The 22,217-nt window shown below is 36.6% G+C and overlaps 1 pseudogene; it reads right to left on the bottom strand.

Moving 5' to 3' along the window:
* Positions 1 to 7,848: 7,848 nt before the first annotated feature.
* LOC114208886 (hydroxyacyl-coenzyme A dehydrogenase, mitochondrial pseudogene) lies at positions 7,849 to 8,661 on the bottom strand (annotated as a pseudogene).
* Positions 8,662 to 22,217: the final 13,556 nt, after the last annotated feature.

Genomic DNA, 22,217 nt, shown 5'->3' with positions numbered 1-22,217 from the left:
GACCAGCAGTGGTGAAGCACTGTTCAGCAGTTACCAGAAGAAGAGGAATGTCACAGAGAGAAGGTCTTGAGGATGCTTCTAGCTTGAAGTGACTTTCATGGGATGGGGGAGATAATCTCCCTCAACTCAAGGGAGTTTTCATGCGCCCAATAGGAAGTAAGAGGATCCCTGTTGCTGGAGTTCAGAGAAGTCAGAGTCCTGAGGCATGACAAGGTGGAGAAGGACAGAACAGAAATGTAATGCCAAACCAAAGATATCAACACAGCTGCTTCCACAAACAGTTTTTAACAAATGGAAAACAAGACATTCTGTTGGTAGAAATATGAAGACTTGTGTTTATGTTCTTTGCTTAAATATATGTGTTTCTAGCTAAAAAGACAGAATGGCTGTGAATTGTTTTTATGAGGCTAAAAATGATAGGAATTAAACTTAACTAAAAATGCTCTCTCTTTTTTAAAAGCAGAGTCTAAAATTTGGAAAGAAATTTAATTAATGGGGTAATAATAGCAGGCTGTAAGCCAAGAAAGTGATAAAAGGATTAACTAAGGCTAAAAAGTCTTCATTTTTTCAAGAGCTAGTTTTAAATCTTCTAATAGCAAAAGCCCAGATTTTAGAAAGGGATCAACATCTCCAACCTCCATCTTTTGGTCAAAAAATTATTTATGAATCTGTTTTTCAATAACACGTTTTCTCATTTTGAAGGTAAATATTAAATTTTGCTTAAATTTGAAAATGTATAACAGAACCAAAAAGTTTAATGTTTTATCTTACTTGTTTTAGAATATTTTGTGTTTCTTTGTGGAAATGCAAGTAATACAAAAATTGGAAATTTGGGACAAAACATACATTACTGTCTTTCAAGAATTTTCATTTCTTGACTAAAACAAAATACATAAATTCTTATGTAAATGTAATAGGAATTTAGGGTTGTGCTTAGAATGTTTTAAAGTTTAACTGACTTAGAATTTTACAGATTGATAATAGTTTAAAAATGTGAATCTACTAAACAGAATCTATAGAATCCAGAAAATAAAAATTAATTTATATGATGTTTATGTATATACTTTGTTGATTTTTCCTAACATTATTAATAAATTTGTGGAAGTAAGAATTTATCACAGAAATGGATACGTATATTTGTCCAATGTCCTCTGAGATTTTAGATTTTACAGTAAGGATTCTTGAAGTTAACATAAGAATGTTTTAAAAAAAGAAAGGCATGAAATAATGTTGGATTTTGTCATGTTATTCAAAAGGAGATTTTTGACCAAACCTCCACAGCATAGATTTACATGTACTCTTATCTGCTAGTCATGGAGAATTCTAAGAGAAGAGTCATCTCCCTAATTTCTCCAGAGGAAATTTAAAGACTTTGTTATTGGATATAAATAATATCACCTGAGCGATTCATTTGGGGTGATATGTAGCAAGCATTGGGACAATATATATATCATAATAATAAATAGCATAATACATTAAATGTGATAGTAAAGGGATGTTTTATATCATAAGGAAAAGCTTGTGGTTTTGACATAGAGAATCAATTTAGAAGCTTTAATATAGACAGAATTTAGCAAAGAAAAATTTTAACTGAATATGCAAAAACTTGTAAAATGTAATATTACTAGGAATTAAAGACTTTGAGGCCAATTCAGTCAGAACTCTCATACATGAACACTGTAAAACAACTGTATTAAAAAAATTGTCGATGAACTTAAGCGACAAAATTAAAATCTTGTTAAGAACTTTGTTTTCTTCCAGTTGTCTCAAAGATTATTCACAGAGAGATTCACCTCCCTCTTCTAATAGTTTAATAAACTTACAAAAACCTAAAGCAAAGAAAAAAAATAATACAAAAGAATAAGCATATGAAGAGTGTCATCATATAAGAGTTTAGAGCTGGACTCTTTTGGAATATCAACTAAAACTGAAAAAAAAAAAAAAACAGACAAACGGAACAAAACTAGCCATCATAAGATACTGTTGACAGTCAATAGAAAAAGGTAATTTAAATGCTCATTCCTCTGGACAAAAAGAACCTCAGAGAAAATTATAAACTCCCTTAAATAGATTATTTTCTCAAATTATCATTTTGAAACTTTTCAGGAATATTTGTAATTAAAAAATGAAGCTCACTTATGGAATCAAAACATTTTAAAAGGAACACTATCATATTGAAACTGAATTGAAATTACTAGTATGAACTCATGTCTTTAAAGGAATACAATTCTCAGGGCCCCTGGGTGGCTCAGTTAGTTAAGCATCCAACTCTTGGTTTTGGCCCAGGTCATGATCTCAGGGTCCTGAGACCGAGCCCCACGTTGGGCTTCATGCTGGGCGTGGAGCCTGCTTGTTAGTTTCTTTCATTCACTCATTCATGCTATTGTTTGTGTGCCTGCCAATACAAGCTTTGTTTTTGTTATCTGGACTATTATACTTACTTCATGTTTTGCCTCTAATCCACTTAATGCATACCTGTAGATTCATTCAATCCCATTCTACATTAAACATCAATCGCTTTTGTTATTATTATATTACTGGATGCATAAACAGAATCCTAGATCAATAATTTTCTCATTTAATGACCATATTTTGCTTTGATATTTATAGAGTCACTTTTTCCAACCATCTACCAATAGTCAACATTTGGCTTATCCCCCCATTGCTCATCTGAAATGCTGCTGATTTGATTCCCCATGCTTTCTAGAGATAAACAGCACTTCTCTTCTGGAGCTCGCGTTCCACATGATGGATTTTTTTCACCTGGATAAGCAAACTTTAAGATAAAGTAGACCTTATTTCTCTTGACCAATTCTGCTCTTCCAGTTGCCTAGCAAAATACTAGTAGGGACGAAAGAAATGTCCACTAAACAAGCTAAAGCTTTGCTTATATTTGCATCGGGGCTTTTCTATTGCTTTTTTGACTTGCACTAATTGCAGTCTTCATTATCTACCTGAACAGACCTGGATTTTGATTTTATTTTGTTTAGGAATTTATTAACAGCAATTGCCTCAGCCTGTTCTTTCCGCCAGTAAATACCTTGCAATTGACGTTTTTCAGTGTCCAGAGCTTTGGTTTTCAAAAAAACACTTAGTTCATCCCATTGCCAACTGAGTCCAATGCAGATAGCAACCTCAGTGAGCAAGTGAATGCAGTTGTAGCATAAAGGCAAAAATAAATTAGAGCTATTTTAGCACATTTGCTATCCAAAAATTATATTCCAAGCTCCATCTTGACTGGCCTAACCTTTGAGCAAAATTTAGTTCACATGTGAATTTTGATAATACATTATTACAGCAAAAGTCCTCACATCATCGATCTCCTCATAGTAAAATTTGTTTGAAAATTACAAGTATTTCTCAACTCTACCTTGATCCTGGACTACCTATGAATTTCAGATTATTATGTTCTCAGAACAAGGTATCTCACATGCTTATCAGTGTTTTTATTTAATTTTAGCATGATTATGTACCTACATACATAATTCTAGAAAAATGTTTCTCTTTTCTGTTTTCTTCTTCTTAAGATGAAGATGACATTTGTCCAAATATATTCAATTCTAAAAAGATCTTCCTGTTTGAGCTTCTTTATGCACAATGGGAAAAAATCACATTTTCCAAAAATGAATTCAAAAGGTGAAGAATAAATTGGAGCAATGGCATTTTCTCTTTTACCTCTTGAATCCTCTAAGCCTAAAGTATGCACAATAGTAGATTCAGGATTTTAAAGTGCTATTATTTGGGGAGAAATGTTAAATCAATTTACATGCTTTTTACGCTTCATTTTATCTTTGGCTACAAAGATATTTCTAAAATGGTTTATGTTCTAAGAAATGCATCCCATGCCATTATGACAAGCTTTGCATTATAGATGCTTTGGAGAGAAAGGAAGCAGAACAAGCCAAAAAAAATAAAAACAAGGGATTTTAAGTGCCAGGGGGAAGGAAAGTATATGTAATCTGGGTGTTTCTTTTTGGAAGAAATGTAACTTGTTAGTACTACTTTTGAAAGAGAAACAGTGTTCAGAAAAAATAAGGACTTAACATTATACTACACTGCCTTATCCTCAAGACCCTTTTTGCTTCCTTCTTGGTATAAAAGGCAAGATTAACTAAATATTTAAATCATTCATTTAACATTAAGCAGCCAAGGATCTAACAGTACCATTTTGGGTTGTTAACACAATTTTTTAAATGATGTTTCTGCATATATTGTGATAACTTTAAAAACCTGTCAGGAAACAGGCCTTATTGTCTGTCCCTTAATTTTTAAATAGTAAGCCAAGTAGTTCCATACAAAAATTCCCATTCTTAACAGTTAATAACACAAATCTTGTGGGCCAATTCAATGTGTTTATATATAGACTGAGATCTCTTTAAGGTAAAACTTTATGAATATCACTTATCAACTTTTTACCCTACTGATTCACAAACTTTTAAAGCATGGCAAACATTTTAATTACTATGGAGTTAACTATGATATGAGAAGAAATATAACATTAAATTTTTCTCTCCAGTTGGAAATTTTTTTTTAATGATGAAAACATACAAAGTCTGTCATTCTCCCACTCTTTGATGGCATTACTACTTTCTGAAGCTTCTGCCTCACTTAGATTTTGGCCAGTGATGGCACTGACAAAGAATAATTTGTAATTTCTCTCATTTAATTGTCCCCCTACATAAAAAAACTAAAAGGATGCTTTTTGCACTGGTGAAGGCAGTAATTGCAAATACATTCAGACTCAGTGATTAGTGCTTTTTACTCATTTAGTCATTTTTATTAACAGAATAATAGAACCTATTCTGCCATTGAAAGAGCTTTAATTATTTGGAGGTCAATATTTGAACAGCAACTGTGTGTGTGTAAAACTGGTTTTGTATGTTGGTCTTTACCAAGCTGAAAGTGTGGGTAATCTTTAAGGTTTTTATTTGTTTGGTTTGCCTTTTTACACAACTTTTTTAAGATGTAACTTATATGCCATGAAGTTCACCCATTATGATGCAAAGAGTCATTTAACCTCATGCCTGCTGTTGATTAAGACCTCTGTGTTCTGTGAAGGCCCAAAAAAGTGCTAAGATGATAGCATAATTCAGAAAATGGCATTTGGACCACATTCTACAAATGTGTGGCACTGTGACTTTTCACTGAGTATGATACCAACTTGGACAATGTTGGTCCATTGTTAAAAAAAAAAAATTCACCACTGCAAACACAATAAAATCCTAACTCTTTACAAAGTTCCCAAACAGTGTCTGCCAAACTTCCATCCAGGTCTTCAGCCTATCATTATATTTTATATTCCAGTCTTACTCAATTACATTTCATTCTGAATGCACCATATATTTTCTGTTTTCTATAACTTGGCTTAAACTATTTCTTCATTCTTAAATGCTTGGCATACATTTTATCTATCTTCAATTATCCAAAGCTTAGAGCACTCAAATAAAATTCTACCTTCTATAATTTCTATATTCCATATCTCTGTATCAAAATTAATTTCTTTTTTTTTCTTAACTTCCTTAGGACTTTGGATACCTCTGCTGTTTTTTTTAATTTAATATAGCCTATTGATTATAGTTGGCTACCTTACTATTTTTTAAATATCTTGATGCCACCTACACCTAGTCCCTAGTACCCTAGCTCTTTAATCTTCAACATATTACATGCTAAATTAATGTCAATATGTGAAGAATGAAGATATTTAATAATCAAATGTAATGTTATGTTCACCATTAATGATTGAATAAGTTGAGACATTCTAGACCCTGAAAGAGGAATATAATAAAGCAGCATGAAATTAGAAAAATGGGCAGACACTTCAGAAGACCCATCAAACAGCTCTATGAGGAGTGATGATTTTTTTATACTTTTTCATATAGTATCTACAAACATACTAAAGACTATCTGGAGTGTTCTAATGTTTGATCATTAGTGACCTATAATTTTAATTAAATATCAAAGCATTTCCTCTGAGCTTAAATATGAAATGTTTCAAATATAAATTTAGTAATTACTTTTCCTTCATTGTCATTTCACCTATTCTTTTCAAATAACTGTGGACTGGAACCAGAAATGGGTAAACAGAAAAATTCAATGTCAGATTGATTTATCATGCAACCTATTTTCAACGGGAAAAATGTAAAGAATAAAGATTTATAAAATACACACATTCTATGGAAATGAAAAACAACAATACTTTAAATTACTATGCAAGAGGAAAAAGGTACTATAAGAATTCTGTGAGGTTTTTAATATTGTTTTTCAGTCAGACTTAGGATGAGTAGAACAAGCATAACTGTCCCATTTCTATGGCTCCATATAATAATATCACCTCAACTGATTAAAAAGTTGTTATTCATCAGAAAGATGAATGGATACCCATTGGAAAAAAGATAAATATAATTCAACAAATAGCCCCTTTTAGATTTTATTTGCCTTTAGTTATTTTATGAGTATTTATTTTATGTCCTATTAGAACACATTTCATATAAAATATGTGAAAATGTTTTATACTTACATATAAGTATATGACAGAATGTGTATATTTCATTAACCATTGTCAAAATGCATATTTGTAAATTTAAAATCTTTACCTTTTATCCAGCCATAATCTAAACACTTTAAGACATTTCATTTCATTACCAAAAAGAAAAATAATGATCTCAAAGTAATTTTCCTACAAAAATTGTAATCCAAGTTTTTACTCAGATATAGTCTTCCCAATATTGTTTTCTTCCCCTCTTAAAATCCTACCTTAAAAAAAAAAACCTACCTTAATAACACTATATATATAAATAGTCAATAATATTGTAAGAATATTGTATGGTGATAGAAGGTGACTGCACTTATGGTAAGCATTGAGTAATATCTGAAATTGTCAAATCAATATCTTGTACACCTGAAACTATTTAACACTGCACGTTAATTATACTTCAGTAAAAAATAAAAATAAATAAAATACAAGACCTGGTTCAGTTGACTAATAAGAAATTATTTCTCTTTTGCTTTCCTTTCATTTAGTCGAATAGTTATTGCCATAGATTCCTTTTTTAAATTATTTTATTTGTTTATTTATTTATTTTTTAATTAATTAATTTTTGATATAGTGTTCCATGATTCATTGTTTGTATATAACACCCAGTGTTCTTTTTTTCACAGATTAAAAGATTGCATTTTATTAGAATCAATTTACAGGCAGTCTGCAGCAATGATTTCTCATGGGAAAAAAAAGAGAGACAGACAGACGAACATCACTGAGATTCTGGATGTGAATGGAACCTCTTCCCGCAAACCAAGCACGCGGAGATAGGCCCACCAGCAGCCAGAGCTGAGTGAAGACATGACGTCTCGGGTCGCGCCCCACATGCAGGGTGTGGCTTGAAGCTGCAGGGAGCAGCTGTTCTTGGCAAGGCAGGACACGGGGGCTGCTCATGCAGCACCTCCCAGACGCGCCACCGACATGTCCGCCGGCTCACCACGCTTCCGTGTGCCAACAGTGAGCACAGCGGTGCGTGGAGCAAGTGCCCCTTCACAAGGGAACGAGTCCAGGCGATTCTTTATAAAAAGGTAAGGTTCAGAAGAACTGTCTGCTCCAAGGCACCAAGGGTGTAAAGCTTTTTAGAAAATACACAGAAATGAACAGACTGAAAAAGGGAAATTAGTTCTCAATGGAGGAATCTGACATTACCATAACTAGTGTAAATAATTACTTCAGACAGGTCACAAAACGCATAGCGAACAGACTGTGTTGTGAGAAGGAACATCTGACCACAGAACGTTCCCGTGGCACTTGGGGGAGCTGCTGGTACGTGCTGATGGGGTTCCTCCTGGAGCCAGAGAAGCTGTGCTTCACTTGTACTTGTAATATCCTGTTCCAGTCTTCTTGCCCAGCTTGTTCTCTGCTACCAGCTCATTCAAGGACGGGATGGGCTGAAACAAGGGGTTCTTTGCATCCATTTCCTACCACCCGTCCATGATGAACTTCGTAGTATCCAGCCCCATGTCATCTAGAAGCTCAAATGGACCCATGGGGTACCCAGCTCCCAGCTTCATGGCAGTGTCGATGTCCTCCTTGGATGCATCACCTCATTCATACAGCCTGACTGCTTCCATGAGGTACGGCACCAGGAGTCGGTTCACAAAAAACCCCGGAGTGTCCTTACAAGAAACAGGATGCTTTCCCAGGGCTTTGGTGAAGTCTATCAGAGATGCGTAAGTCTTCTGGCTGGTCTTTGGTGTTTTAATGACCTCCACCAGCTTCATCAAGGGCACCAGGTTGAAGAGGTGGAGCCCGGCGAATTGGTCCTGCCTCATGGTGGCATTGGCTGTGTTTGTGATCTGCAGAGAGGAAGTGTTGCTGGCAAAGATCGTGTGTTCAGAGGCAAACTTGTCCAGCCTCTTGAAGAGCTCGTTCTTCACCTTCAGATTCTCCACGATGGCCTCCACCACCAGGTCCGTAGTGTGGACTACAGACGCTGTGACCGTGCTGGTTGATATGCTGCTCAGGGTCTTCTCCAAAAATTCATCACCCCCCTTGGGGTTTTCTGCAAACTTCTTCTTGGCCACTTTCCTAAGGCTTTCCTCAATCCCCTTTTTAGATTTTGCCAGTACGTCCTCTGTCTGGTCCACCAACACTAATGTGTGACCAGTTGCTCCACACATGCTTCAATACATGCCCTCTTTAATACCCATCACCAGGCTAACCCATCCCCTCCAACCCCCTCCCCTCTAGAACCCTCAGTTTGTTTCTCAGAGTCCACAGTCTCTCATGGTTCATCTCCCCCTCCGATTTCCCCCCCTCCATTATTCCCTTCCTACTATCTTTTTTTTTTAACATATGATGTATTATTTGTTTCAGAGGTACAGGTCTGTGATTCATCAGTCTTACACAATTCACAGCACTCACCATAGCACATACCCTCCCCAATGTCTATCACCAAGCCACCCTATCCCTTCCATGCCCCACCACTCCAGGAACCTTCAGTTTGTTTCCTGAGATTAAGAATTCCTCATATCAGTGAGATCATATGATACATGTCTTTCTCTGATTGACTTATTTCGCTTAGCATAATACCCTCTAGTTCCACCCACATGGTTGCAAATGGCAAGATTTCTTTTTTTGATGGCTGCATAATATTCCATTGTGTGTACATATACACCACATCTTCTTTATCTGTTCATCTGTTGATGGACATCTTGGCTCTTTCCATAGTTTATTGCCATGGATTCTAAGTTTAAAGTGGGAACACTTTTAGTAAGAGGTTTAAGTAGTGATGACATCGATTCCAGGCCTGATGATAAACTTGATCCTCCCAGAATCTGCTTCTAATTCTTACGCCATGGCAGGCATTACTGAATAATGCACTGCATGTCTACTTTGCCATTGACCTGAATGCTCTGGACTCTCCTCGTGGAGAGCTGTGGAGGGCCAAAACCATTGACATCTTCTAGTCTCTAACATATCTATGTATTGTACATCCATTTGAGACTTCTCTTCATCTGGAATAATGCATTGAAAACACCACATTGACATTCCCATTCTATACTGCTTCGTCCTGATAGAGATTTCTCTCTGAAACCCATCTACCATTGTTTATATATACCGTGGGACACATAGAACTATTTCTGTTCCTCTCCGATTCCTCAACACTTCAGGATTTATATTACTATGTCTCTTCATTTCAAGACTCAACTCAGGTGGTTAGGTATGGGGTAAAACTTCACACAAACGTCTTCTGTGTGTCAAGATAAAATACTTCTCCCTCTATTTCCCAAGATTTAGCCAAAAAATGGGGAAAAAGGAAACCTGACATCTTTCTTAAAATTATTATACATTTAGTTGCTAGAAATGTGTTACAGTAAATGCTGATATGCCTGACAACTCCCCCAGGGCTAATAATAGCCCCTCCTTTTGCAGATGTAACACCTATGTTAGCAGGGTTGAAGAAAGTGACATGTTTCTACTTCAACTTTGCAAGTTAGATTATTTTGTGTTGAAAGGGAAAGACATATTACCTTAGCTGCAATAGGATTATTTATTTATAATAAGGATACTTTAAGAAGCATGAAATCATAAGACAACATCTCATGACCCGTAAAATTCAAAGGCCAACCAAAAAAGAGCTGAGTGGAACAATCACGCACTGTCATTGGGAAGTCATCTTTACCTTGAGCATTTGAGTGGAAAAATGCCTTTCATAATCAACTCATTGTTTATAAATCATCCAGGACTGTGTTATAAAATAGTTCATCAAGAACCCAAGATACAGTAATCAACACTGCATTGGAGGCAGGCATCTACTGCGTGTCAAGCACTTGTGCCTCTTTCCATTCTTCCCACCTCTCCTCAATCATATTTATAGACCTTCCCAGTGGGTAGGTATAGTTCATGACTGCATACTTACTCACCTTCCAGACAAATTGGACAATCAACATTCTGCTTTTCTGAGGTCATGCCTGTGAATGACCTGTATACTAAAATATTTCTTTGTAAAGACGCCTACGGACAAGAGGAAAGTATTGTTATTTTATGTCAGGTCTTATAATCATAAGAGACCTCTTTTGAAACTCCTGAATGTGTCTATTTGATGAACTCAGATTTTTAGAACAACAGGTTTATTACATGGGGTATTTGAGGAATTTTCTAATTTAAGAAATGTGTTTTCAGTGACCGTGGGCACCACATGTTTTTATACAGCTTCCATTTAGTAAGGAGATATTTTCAGGGCGTATATCACTCTAGTGGGGTAAATCAACTTTGCTGTAATTTATCTGCCAGTTTAAAGTGTAATTTGGTTTGAAAAATTACATAGTAACCCATGGTCAACTATTTAGACTCTAGTAGAATCCTACAGCAAGCCTAATTCTCTTTTCCTAAGTGAGAATTATTTATACATATTCATACATATGAAGAAAATATGGCTTTCCTCCAAATCCCTGAGGTTTGTCTTGAAGATCTTCTATTAATCTTGGCACAGGTCTCAACTTGCATTCCCTCTGTTTTAGACACTTCCAGCATTATTGAACTTTTAAAGATTTCCCTTTACTGGAGTAACTGTTTTTCTGGTCATATGATGAGCAAGTTGGAGAAGGTCACCTATTTGGGGGTTATATGTGTTTAAAATCTAAAATGTTACACTGATCTTTCTACCATCCTCTTAGTGATATGATGTTCAAGACAGAGCTCCTTACCCTTCACTTTCCCAAGGCTATCCCTCTGTGCCCTAAGTCACTGGATGCACAGAAACTTTTAAAATGTAATGGATCTTCATCAGGTTTAGCTCTCTTCCTTTTTCCTGCATAAAGGACTTGTCACTTCATACTTGATGTTATAAATTTAACAGACAAGGACAATGTCCTAGAAGAGAGTAAATCCATCAAGTTGCTGGTGGACAACTTTGGAGTACAGGACTAGGAATTTTACATGACCTTGAGGCAGAATTCTGAAAGTGTGTTGCTGTTATTTCAGATAAAAATAAAATACTTGGTCATCCAAGTGAAAAATCACAGAAAAGAAATGGCTTCACTATATCAATAGTCCTGTACTAATACCAGGGAGGTTATGTTTCAATAATAAGGTAACATTCAGAGTAGCTGTAAGTGGAGCTGCTCTTGGCTAGCTTTTGGGTTATATGTTTACTTTCTCAAAGACCAATCTGGGAAACTGAATGAGGAATTGAGAGAACTCACCATATTTGCATGTTGCATGTCTTTAAATGTGTTGTTTATTGAGGTGAATTTAAGAAAGACATTGAAAGATTTCTCAGGAAGAATTAAGTGAATTAAATTCAGCTAGTCTGAATCTTTCCTCCCTTAGGAAACATAGAGCCAGAGAGATCTATAAAAGGTGAGTTTTCAAAGCTATTTAAGTAAAAAGAAAATAATCACCAACACCACAACCATCCCCACCAAATGGATCTATTAGAATGACTGTCACTATTCTGTTGAGATGGAATTTATGGTGATAGTTGGTAGTGGAACTGAGAGATGATTAGAGAAGTATTTGTCCCTCCATATAATCACTGGGATATTTCCTTTCCTCAAGTTAATATGGATAATATGTGTAAAATGAAGCACTGATTAATTGAAAAGATACTGGTCAAAAATGGAACAGATGTGATTGCTTTCCTCGGGAAAAGTATATTCAAGTTAGTCTAACTTCACTTGATAGACTAAAATAAATTCCATGTGTATTAAATTAAAGTAATAAGTTTTGAAATAAAAATCAGAACACAATAGGGGAAGGCAGGGAAAACTGAAAAGGAAGAAGTCAGAGAGGGAGACAAACCATATGAGATGCTTGACTCCAGGAAACAAACTGAGGGTTGTGGAAGGGGAGGTTGGTGGGGGGATGGAGGGATGGGGTAACTGGGTGATGGGCATTAAGGAGGGCACATGATGTAATGAGCACTGGGTGTTATATGCAACTGAGGAAACCTTGAACATTATATCAAAACTAATGATTGAATTTAAATCTAAAAAATAATAAAAAAGAAACATATGTCAATAACCAAAACCAGTAACTCAAAAAAAAAAAGAACCTCAAAAAAATATCTGTACTCCTATGATCACTGCAGCATTACTCACAATAGCAAAGCTATAGAAGCAACCCGATGTCCATGAATGCATGAATGGATAAAGAAAATCTGGTATATACAGACAAAAATCATCATTTTAAAAGGACAATTAACTCAGCATTCAATTCCCAAAGGATAACATTTCAAAATCTTTTTTTAATCTTTAAATTTTTTTCTTTAAGTTTTTTATTGTTATGTTAATCACCATACATTACATCATTAGTTTTTGATGTAGTGTTCCATGATTCATTGTTTATGCATAACACCCAGTGCTCCACGCAGAATGTGCCCTCTTTAATACCCAACACCAGGCTAACCCATCCCCCCACCCCCTCCACTCTAGAACCCTCAGTTTGTTTTTCAGAGTCCATCGTCTCTCATGGTTCGTCTCCCCCTCTGATTTACTCCCCTTCATTCTTCCCCTCCTGCTATCTTCTTTTTTTTTTCTTAACATATATTACATTTTTTGTTTCAGAGGTACAGATCTGTGATTCAACAGTCTTGCACAATTCACAGCAATCACCATAGTACATACCCTCCCCAATGTCTATCACCCAGCCACCCCATCCCTCCCACCCCCCCACCACTCCAGCAACCCTCAGTTTGTTTCCTGAGATTACAAAGCTGTCATCATCAAGACAGTATGGTACTGGCACAAAAACAGACACATAGATCAATGGAACAGGTTAGAGAGCCCAGAAATGGACCCTCAACTCTACGGTCAACTCATCTTTGACAAAGCAGGAAAGAATGTCCCATGGAAAAAAGACAGTCTCTTCAACAAATGGTGTTGGGAAAACTGGAAGCCACATGCAGAAGAATGAAACTGGACCATTTCCTTACACCACACACAAAAATAGACTCCAAATGGTTGAAAGACCTAAACATGAGACAGGAGTCCATCAAAATCCTAAAGGAGAACACAGGCAGCAACCTCTTCGACCCCGGCTGCAGCCACTTCTTCCTAGAAACATCCCCAAAGGCAAGGGAAGCAAGGGCAAAAATGAACTATTGGGACTTCATCAAGATAAAAAGCTTTCGCACAGCAAAAGAAACAGTCCACAAAACCAAAAGACAACCGACAGAATGGGAGAAGATATTTGCAAATGACATATCAGATAAAGACCTAGTATCCAAAATCTATAAAGATCTTATCAAACTCAACACCCAAAGAACAAATAATCCAATCCAGAAATGGGCAGAAGACATGAAGAGACATTTTTCCAAAGAAGACATCCAAATGGCCAACAGACACATGAAAAAGTGCTTAACATCACTCGGCATCAGGGAAATCCAAATCAAGGCCTCAATGAGATACCACCTCACACCAGTCAGAATGGCTAAAATTAACAAGTCAGGAAGCAACAGAGGTTGGCAGGGATGTGGAGAAAGGGGAACCCTCCTACACTGTTTTTGGGAATGCAAGCTGGTGCAGCCACTCTGGAAAACAGTATGAAGGTTCCTCAAAAAGTTGATAATAGAGCTACCATATGATCCAGCAATTGCACTGCTGGGTATTTACCCCAAAGACACAAATGTAGGGATCCGAAGGGGTACGTGTACCCCGATGTTTATAGCAGCAGTGTCCACAATAGCCAAACTGTGGAAAGAGCCAAGATGTCCATCGACAGATGAATGGATAAAGAAGATGTATATATATACAATGCAATATTATGCAGCCATCAAAAGGAATGAGATCTTGCCATTTGCAACGACGTGGATGGAACTGGAGGGTGTTATGCTGAGTGAAATAAGTCAATCAGAGAAAGACATGTATCATATGACCTCACTGATATGAGAAATTCTTAATCTCAGGTAACATTTCAAAATCTTATATGTAACCCCTCAGTTAATCAATTTCTGATCCTCATTCTCAAGAATTCCCCAAAGCACATTGCTATTCATTAGCCTTATCACACTTGGCCAACCTTTCCCAAGAAGACTTATGTAAAAATAACACACACAAAAATCTAGAGCTATTCTTTCCCAGTAAAAACCTTCAAATCATTTTTGGGAGTAAAGAACACATTATACCATTTTCAAATTTCTTGTCACTAGGTCAGAAACATATTTTTCTACGTATTTCATGTCCATACCTATCCAGTGGTATTTCAAAACCTTAGCAATTAAACTTTCTGATGTGGAACATAGTTGAATTCATTCTAGAAAAATCAAAATACAGCTCCATCACTTCAACTTCCTTTATTGATCATAACATATCTCCAAAAGCTTCCCTCAGGCCAGTTAAGCTTGACCCTAGGCAGCCTGGAGTTTCTGGGATTGGTCCTCATCAAAATGTCCTGTAAGTTGTTTTCTCACTCTCTTCTTTACTATTTCATTGCTGACCAACAGACCCAATCTCTCTACAGCATGCCCAATGTCTTTTGCACTTTATAATTTTCTAACAATATAGTAATTCTCGACTATCTCTTAGGTCTTCCAAAGCAGTTTGGCTAGAATTTAAGTCCCTGATTTTGTGGTTCTCATCTCCAGCATGTCATCAGCACATGACTGCATGACTGGATTTCCCAACGATGATCTGCAATGACATTAGATGAAGTATCCACATCAGTTTGGGTTTCTATAACAAAAATACCACAGACTCAGTGGCTTACACAAACCAAGTTTTCTTTCTCACAGTTCTGGAGGTTGGAAGTCTGAGATCAGCGTGCCAACATGCTTGGGTTCTTAGTGAGTAGTGCCCTCTCCATGGTTTACAGATGACTATTTTCTCCTTGCAACTTTACTTGATGGACAGCAGAGAGAGGAAGCAAGCTCTCCTGTGTCTCTTCTTCTAAGGGCACTAATCACATCATAAAAGCTCCACTCTCATAACCTAATTACCTCTAACAGCCCTTACCTCCAAATACCAATCAATTAGAATTTATGGTTTCAATATAAGAGTGGGGGGGCACCCAGATATGCAGTCCATAACAGAAAGAAACATCATCTGAAAATAAAGAACACTGTATAGGAGCCAAGTACTCATGATATGAGAAAGATTTATAAGCCAAGGTAAAATAATGATTCACTCAATTATTAAGTTTCTCTTAGTTACCTTTTAATAAATGGGGAGCACTACTATCAGTCATCTTTTTTTTTCTAAGATATACTTTTTATTTTTGACACAGAGAGATAGAACCTGAGCGGGATGGGCAGAGGGAGAGGAGAGAGAATCTGAGTGCAGAGCCTGACATGGGACTCGATCCCATGAACCTGAGATCACAATCTGAGCTGAAACCAAGATTTGGATGCTTAATCAACTACCCCACCCAGGTGCCCCATTCATCTTTATTTTAAACATACATTTTCAATCATGGTGCTTATTTGGTATCTATGTGGCAGGTTAACCAGACACCTAAACACATCATTTTGGTCATTCGCAGCCCAGATCAATTTTGCTTAAGTGACCAACTTGAATTTAAAAAAATCTGGGGTGCCTGGTTGGTTTAGCGGCTGCCTTCGGCTCAGGTCATGATCTTGGGGTCCTGGGATTGAGTCCCGCATCGGGCTCCCTGCTCAGCTGGGAATCTGCTTCTTCCTCTGCTCCCCCCCCCACTGGTGTGCGCTCTCTCTCTCTCTGTCTTTCTCTCTCTCAAATAAATAAATAAAATCTTGTTTAAAAATTTCTACAGTCCTTTGATAACGCCACATAGGCTCTATATGTGAAAGGGAAAGTGAGTCTGAGAGAGAAAGAGCATTTAATTTAAAATATACTTATGGAAAGCAAGCAGGGTTTGGCAGGAACCCAAGAAAGAAATATAACCACTAACCAGTAAACCTAATTCTATTACAAACTGATAACATAAACATCCTGAAAGAATGCTGGGCAAGAAAAGTACTGAGCTATGTAATTTTTTTAAACAGTCCCTCGATTGGATACCGTAAGGCTAAAAACAACAGCTGTACCTAAATGCTGTGATCTAGTTAGTAAATCTATTTTTTGTGTATATGAGAAAATACTTTCTCTGTGGGAGAAAGAAGTTACAAGTAAGCAAAGAAGGAAGACCAAAGGACCTCTGGTATTGCATTGAAATCAGAGATATCAGAATGAGTTGATAGATAGATAGATAGATGTTCATATATAAACTGTCAGACATGTATATGCAGGTATTAGCACACATGCATGTATCTCCTAGGTTTTTGTGTTGAAATGGCTAGAAGATATGACAACAGGATAATGAATTGATTGAGCCCCAGCACTGCCTTTGACAATGTGAACATAGGGTGAGGATGGGTAACCATCACTGATGTTCAAGTTAGGCATAAGTACAAGATGCTGCTCTCCAATTGAAAATGAATTAATCATAGAATTTAGTGTCACTTAAGTTTCACCTATAACTTTAAATCATTTATATGTCTCATGTAAATATAACAAGACAAACATGAAAAACCATTATGGAAATTTTGATTTTTACAAGTTTCCTCTAATTATATAACTTGAAACTATATAGACTCAAATTATTTCTTAAAAAATTAATAAAAACAGACCTCTGTCTTTTAGTCTGAAGAAATGTCCAGTAGAAAGACGTAAAAGTTTCAGATAAACAGGCTATAATTGAGAGGTTAACATAAAGAGCTAAAAGAGTCTAGCAGTAAAGGAAACTGGATTCAGAAAAAGTGCTTATTATTTGCTTTTGTTTATTTTATTTACTTATTCATTCATTCATTCATTTGTTCACTCACTTATCCATTCATTTCTAAACCTGAATGTGTTCGGTTAGGTTTAAAATGCGGGCTGCAAAGGGTAGAATTTTAACATCACTGCATTTTGTCTCCCCCTCCTGCCATGGTCCATAGTAACTCAAAGGCTAGGTCTTTCCTGCTGTTGGACAATAAATAAAATAGTTGCCCATGGTTCCTCTAGCTCTTTTCAGATTTTAAAAAGGCCTTCAGTTATTTCTAGTAACAAAAATAGTCTCAGACGAATAATATTTCTGTTTCCAGGTATAAATAAATCTTCAAACTGCATTCAGAGAGAACTCCACCCAGCTCTGGCCTGCTGCAGCCACCTGTGAAGGGGCCAAGGTTGTTCTCCTTCCCTCACCTGGTGTTTCCACTCTGCTTTGCAGACTCTTATTTCTGGAACCTTTGGATTTCAGTTTATAAGGAGAATAAGAGAGGCACACTGGCATATTTTGGTCTTGTGCTTGGCAGTTCTCTACACCTGCCATTTTCTCCACTGAGCCAATTCAATCAAGTTACTTGGTGATTAGCACACTTCTTCCCTCTGTCACCCATCTATCGGGAGAGTCTGAGCATACAGTAGTACTGTTTTTAGCTTCTGTTTCTTCTTCCTATTCTTTCTCTTTCTTTTCCTTATCATAGTTCCCACTGATCTCCAAGATGCCACCTCGGACAGGATCCAAGACAACTCTATGCTGATTTTCTTTGGCTTGGGACCCTTGGGAAGCACTCTCATGAATTTTGACCTCACAGTCAGAAAGGGCACACCTCCAACATCCTGCTTTTTCCTGCCATCGCAAGCTAGACAGCCAACTTCTTATGTGTTTGTTTTTAAGACATGAATGGAACACTGGTTCACTATGTCTTTGAAACTTGAGGAAACAAATATTAAACAATCCAGGTTATCCCTTTGAAGCCCCTTCTTCTGGGCTTTGGGCTGGGGAAAGGAACTCGCAGCATAGGAACAACTTTCTCAATTTTTTCCCAGCCTCCAACTCTCTTCTTCACCTTCCTATTCTCTTTTGGTTGACTGATGATATTTGCAGAAACCACCTTTGCAAGAGTTACAAAGAGGTCTTGGATCCTCCTTTGAAATGTATAATCTATATTTCCAGGTTTCAAGTAACTGAAGACTAAAGTAGCTTCATTGTAAAATGCATTTGATAACAAATGTCTTTATTTAAGATACATATTAAGGAGTTTCTTCTGGCTATGTGTTTGTTGATCATTTGTGTAGTCCAAACCTAAGGAATTGAAAGAAAGGGACTATGTACTGATTAGTGGAATTTATAAAAGTAATAAGTCAGGCAAATACTGACCCTACCAACAAAACTCAGTAAGAAAATATGGTAGCTGGCGGTGCCGGGTTGGCTCAGTCCATGGAGCACTCAACTCTTGATTTCAAGATTGTGAGTTCAAGCCCAGCATTGGGTGTAGAGATTACTTTAAAAAAAAAATCTTAAAAGAAAAAAGGAAAGGAAGTATGGTAGCTGATAAAGTCAAGTGTTACAAGATTTTCTATGTCTAAATGTCCTAAAATGATGATGAAGTATTTGACCATTATGACTCACACTAGCCACCTATAATTAGTGAATCACTTGGATGTAAGTAGCTTTTATTTATTTATTTTTAAAGATTTTATTTATTTGACAGAGAGACACAGTGAGAAAGGGAACACAAGCAGGAGGAGTGGGAGAGGGAGAAGCAGGCTTCCCATAGAGCAGGAAGCCCGATGCTGGGCTCAATCCCAGGACCCTGGGATCATGACCTGAGCCAAAGGCAGACGCTTAACGACTGAGCCACCCAGGCGCCCATGTAAGTAGCTTTTAAACAGCTCCGTTTCCTCTCCCTTTTGAGTCTCAAGACTATAAATTACTAATTTGGCTTTCAGAATCAATTTTAACATCTTTACTTTAAAAAGCCTATAGATTATTTTTCACATATTGGAAGATGTAATTAATAGTAAATAAGCATAACATCTAATTTAACAGTTAAATTTAGAAATGATCCAAAATATGAGGTTTCTGTTAGGGTTTCTATGCAATATAAAATTACCAAGGAAAATCTTAGGTAATATGAAGATTTTGTTTATGCTATAACATATTCCAGCACTTTTCCTAGGCAGTGAATCACTGCTGCCAAAGAGCAGTATAGAGATTAAAAATTTGAAAAATGACAAAACATTATAGGAGAGAATCAAGAGGTTAAGTGAACTGGCAAATCTACAGTGAAATCACTTCAATTTAAGTGACAGACACAAATTTGAGAAAATGTGAACATTAATTCTGAACAAGAACTGTTCATCAAGCATAGTTTTTATGACCTGCATTGTAAAATTGCTTGTGCTTTTGAATTAATTTCATATATCTGCATTATTCTATCATAAAGCCTTTAGCAAGCCCCCTCCCACACCCACACACACATACTTCTTCCTTTCAAATATGTCAAAAGGTATGTTTCTTTGGAGTAAATTATGATAGAAAATGACAGGTAACAGAAAATAGTTTTTAGTGGTTAACTGTCATCCTTAAAAGATCTCAACCTGTTTTCAAAATATACTGATTAAATCTCACAATAACACTGATATTAAAGCACCATAAGAAGGAATTTCATTATAAAATTCATTTTGCAAAGGTATGGTATGTTGGAACTTGCCTTCTTTTCTTACAGTCAAAGACATTTCAAGTCTTGAAACTGATGTGCTGAGTAATAGGAATCACAGAGCTGGTTTCAGAAGGGCGCAAAATATGCTGCTACCTAGGTGATGAGATTTTAGAAATTTAGATCCCTGGTTCCAAAATGTGTTTTTGTAACTTGCTCAATGATGGCTGAAATTCTTTCTAACATGGCCAAATCCTTTCATCCCAGAGTTAATTGAAAATCTAAAACTGCAAGTAACCTAGTAGGCTTAAAGGAGTGATATTTTCTCTGGTCTGCATTTCAGCACTGGAGGAAATCAGTGAGGACAGAGAATTCTAGACACCTTGATGGAAGATGGAATTTTCCCAGAAAAGGAAAAGAATTCAGAAAGACACCCTGGGGTGCTCATAGGAGGTCCACATCTTAAACATTTTGCATATCTGCATCAGAACTTTGCCTTCTGTTGCTATAACCCTGACTGAAGGATGCTTAATAAGAACTTAGCTAAAGCACAATGTAGAAATGGACCACCGGAGCACATAGCTTTTCAGCGAAGATCATGGATATGATAATTCAAGCACAAACTTATTTTCTTACTTATAAAAGTTGAATAAATAAATCATGTAATTCTATCATTATATCATTGTCAACATCTACCACTTACCCATCTTTTAGAAAGTACTAAGAATGATATTACAGATACTGAAGATGAGAAAGGAACCATGTTTTTAGAATAATCTCAGAGATGGGAATGAAAGAAGTCATTTCGAATAACAATGAAACTTCTTTTTTTTTATTTAAATTCAATTTAGCACCTGCACCCCAATGTTCATAGCAGCAATGTCCACAATAGCCAAACTGTGGAAGGAGCCGAGATGTCCTGCAACAGATGAATGGATAAAGAAGACGTGGCTCATATATACAATGGAATATTACTCAGCCATCAGAAAGGATGAATACCTACCATCAACAATGAAACTTCTATTCTCACTTTAAGTCACTGTACTTTCTCTGCCCTAACCCATTCTTACTACATTTAGTAAGCTGTTTTAAATATGTAGCTATTTTTTAACAATAAATAAGAAATCTACATAATGCATGCTGCAGAAGAGATGCAGATGAATGAGTTAGAACTGGTCTGTATTTTCAAGTATTTACCAAACTAGTAAGCTGTGACAGACAGCTAACAGCTATTTAAGCTAGATAACTATAACATTTTATATCTGTACCGTGTTTTCAGTTTCATATCTAACTGCACTGTAATATTCAAATTCATAACCATAAAGAACACAATTTTTATAAATGAGGAAACTGAAAATCAGAGAAGCTAAGAATTTCTTCTGTCTCAAAACCCAGGGCATTTGTCTTATGTGCTATAAGCACAGTCTTCACTTGATCAGTAATTATTTACTGAGTGCTAAAATGTGGCCAAAATTACAATATTGCTAACTTAGAATTGCAAATAATAATACTTCCTGGCCTGATAGGAGTCACGATCCTTGGGGAAAATATGAATGAACAAATCAGAGCACTATAATATGAAGGAATGCTATAGTAAATGTATACACAGCTTCACATATATTTGGGGCACTGTATTAGTTTTCTATGGCTGCCATAGCAAATTACTACAAACTTAGTGTCTTCAAACAACATTAATTGATTAATTAATTAATCAATTTTGAAGAATTTATTTATTTATTTGAGAGACAGAGAGAGTATTAGTGGGGGTGGGGGGAGGGGCAGAAGAAGAGACACAAGCAGACTCCCCACTGAGCTTGGAGCCAGAAGGGGCTGGATCCCAGGACCCTCAGATCATGACCTGAGCCGTAGTCAGATGTTTAACCATCTGAGCCACCCAGGTGCCCCAAACAACACAAATTTATCTATCACTTCTATAGTTCAGAAGTCCAAAATAGAGCTCACTGGGCTAAAATCAAGATGTCAGCAGGGTGCATTCTTTTCTGTAGGCTCAAGGTGAGAATCCATTTCCCATCCTTTTCCCACTTCTGGAGGTTATCCGCCTTACTTGGCTCATGATCCCCTTCCTTCATCTTCAAAGCCAGTAGTGTTGAATCTCTCTGAACTTGCTTCCTTTTTTTTTTTTTTAAGTACCTTTATTTTTTTGAGAGAGGGAAAGAGAAAGCATGTGCATGAGCAGGGAAGAGGGGCAGAGGGAGAGAGAGAATCTTAAGGAGGTTCCACGCCCGGTGTGGAGCCTATGTAGGACTCAGTCTCCCACCCTGAGATCATGACCTCAGCCAAAATCAAGAGTTGGACACTTAACCAACTGAGCCACCCAGGCGCCCCTGACCTTGC

The sequence above is a fragment of the Eumetopias jubatus genome, unplaced genomic scaffold (genome assembly GCF_037043125.1).
Source record: "Eumetopias jubatus isolate StellerSeaLion01/CBP00866 unplaced genomic scaffold, mEumJub1_p1.0 scaffold_16, whole genome shotgun sequence".
In the NCBI taxonomy this organism is placed as follows: domain Eukaryota; kingdom Metazoa; phylum Chordata; class Mammalia; order Carnivora; family Otariidae; genus Eumetopias; species Eumetopias jubatus.
The sequence above is the reverse complement of the archived record's forward strand: the minus strand, read 5'-3'. Positions and strand labels throughout refer to the sequence as shown.